We start from the raw sequence: 2,779 nt of genomic DNA on the forward strand, positions 1-2,779 counted from the left end.
CTGCCCTGTACAATAAAGCCTGCTGCCATGCTTACTGGTAATTCGAGAATTTGTTCCACTCTTGCATGCAATCTCCGGGAAGTTGTGCATTTGAAGCACTGTAAGCATTGGGGACGTACACGAAATGTATAAGTCAAGATTGTCTGAGGACACCCCGTTTTTCCATAAAGACTGAGAATACTACATTATTTAACGAAGTGCAGTCTCCTATTATATCCTTGGAACTCTGTTCTTGTATGCAATAATTCCTTTATTTATAAGAAGTCAACAAGTTACTATCTACAAGTGATATGCATCTGCTAAACCTCGTGTTCCTGATTACTGTTTGAGTAAGGGGGGAAGGAAAGAAAGCTGCTTTGTTTGTGAACTGCATTGAGCGAATGCAACGTAATGTTTGGGACCATTCTTGAGGATCCTGATTTGGCATCATTTCGAGCATTGCCTGAATACAAGGAATTGAAAGAAAAGGTTTGCTTCCGAAATATGACAGTCAATTTCCTTCCCTTTTCGACCAATCCATATTGCATCTGGTATCCCTTAATTTTATCTTGTTGTCTAAATTTTGTTCACAGGCTAGACTAGGTGGAGAAGATATAGGCTATGGCTTCCGGAGGGATCTTAAACTAATAAGTGAGGTCCAAGCACCATTTCGTGGGGTTCACAGATTTTTCTCTGTGGCATTTACGTCAGGTGCTGGAATTTCATTGTTTTTCAAAAATATCTAGGCTATTCCGTGCAATTCAAGGTAATTATGGTGCTCCTGACCTCTGGGAAACCTCGGGAAATGCGGCAATAAATATTGGCGGTAAGGAATGTTATTTTTCGAGAACTTTAGTGAATGTAATGAGATTTAGTTAGTTATTTTAACAAATGAAAGAAGACTTGTTACAGAGTTGTCAACTAAGTTCTCATCTCAGTATGGTGCATGTATTGTTGTTCTTGTGGCTTTATTTTTCTGGGACAACAAGAAAGAGGAGGAACAGATCGCAAAAATTACAAGAGATGAAACTCTATCCAGGCTGCCGCTGTGCCTTTCAACAAACAGGATCGTGGAACCGTGTGCAGCTACGAGAGACAACAAGACATGTTAGTGATACTTCTTCTCTTACCCTTTATATGCACACTCCTCTCTTGCAGGTCATCATCAAATATTTTTTTTCATTTTAAGACAACACTATGGTTCATAACCACCGTTTAGTTACTTTCTATAATTCCTAAGAATAGCGTTTCTTGATTTTTCCCTTTCTGATCTCTTCATGATATATATGGGCTGTAGGTTATTTTGGCTGGGAGTAAAGAGACTGTTACTTTGGCATTGAAGAAGGCGGAAAGGTTTCGAACTGAGCTTCTGAGTCAAGACGTTTTTCTTGTTCCTGTGATATGGGGTGAAGGGAAAGAACCAAAAATTGCAAAGAAAGGCTTTGGTCTTTCTCCTAAGGCGACTGCATCTCTTCCATGTATTGGGGTAAGGTGAGAGAAATTTTCAGTGTATAATTTTTGCGAGCCATGGGTAGAAGTTCATAAATTTATACTTGATTAATGAAACATGTATGCATTTCTGTTGCATATGCTTGCTATTACTTGAGCATATCTTGCAGAACAAAACATACAAGTTGCTCGGCTTTTCATATATTTCACAATAATCACTCTCAGATTGTTGATACAATCTGCTGGTTCTGTGACAGGAAGAATATTATAAGGGAATCAAATCCGTAGTAGCAAAATCAAAACTCAAAGCTGAGATTCGGTTCAAGGCAAAAGTGGTATCGCCGGTTGAATGGGAGAGGTTGATAGACGACATTAACCTTAAATTCGTTTTCTTTATGTCCTATACATGAATGTGCATATACAGAGAATCATAATTCGTCACCAGGATAAGTTTGGCTCTGATTTTCTGATTATCAAGTGGATCAGGGATCAACAGAAATCTGAAGGTACAACTCCTGGTGAAGATGTTTGCATAGTTCTTTCTCTAGATAGACGCGTTCGAAAATCTGAACTGGTTAGATCATTCATCTGTTAATTTTAACTTTAAAAAGAAAAAATGATTATTTCACAGTCATGTAATTTCATTTTTTGCTGTTAATGTTGCCATCTTGATACAAGATTACATGACTATGTGATTAGGGGATGCCTGAATGGCAAGAAATTTGAGGAAACTATTTAATATGTTTGAGTCAAGGCGTTTTTCTTGTTCATGTGATCTTAATTCTTAATTTATGTAAATAGAAACTCCTTTGATGAGTGTCTGCGTATGTTTTTGTCTCTTGTTTACATTGTTTTAAACTAAAATGTGAATCCTCTCTGCAAAATTTTGCGTGACATTACATAATATCAATTATCTAAAGATATACTTTTCAAAACGATGAAATTTATGGGTTAATTATATTACAGAGGTAAGAAGCTAAAAATATAAGCTCCTTGCATTAAGTTGAAAAGTCAAATAGATATATAGAAACGGTAACATAAATATTTATCTACAGGTCTATCCAATCAATATATACAGTGAAAAGTAATATTTTTGACATAAAAAATAATAGTTATTCATGGGTTAGATCATTCGTCTTACAAAATTAACCTGCAAGACTATGACACCTCGACCCAATTCAATTTTACTTGAAGGGAAGAAGGTTTCAAAATACATTTCCATAAAACATTTACAATCAAAAGTAATTACATGATCATTCAAATGATATAACAAAAATACAAAATATCATTCCTATGATCATGCCCAGAATGCCAACAAAATATCTTCTTCCTTCCTTCTCTATATGCATAT

The 2,779-nt window shown here is 35.8% G+C and overlaps 1 pseudogene; it reads left to right on the top strand.

Moving 5' to 3' along the window:
* The first annotated feature begins 390 nt into the window (after positions 1-390).
* On the top strand, positions 391-2,145 carry LOC140833683 (protein LOW PSII ACCUMULATION 1, chloroplastic-like; annotated as a pseudogene).
* Positions 2,146-2,779: the final 634 nt, after the last annotated feature.

The sequence above is a fragment of the Primulina eburnea genome, chromosome 6 (assembly GCF_022965805.1).
Source record: "Primulina eburnea isolate SZY01 chromosome 6, ASM2296580v1, whole genome shotgun sequence".
NCBI lineage: Eukaryota > Viridiplantae > Streptophyta > Magnoliopsida > Lamiales > Gesneriaceae > Primulina > Primulina eburnea.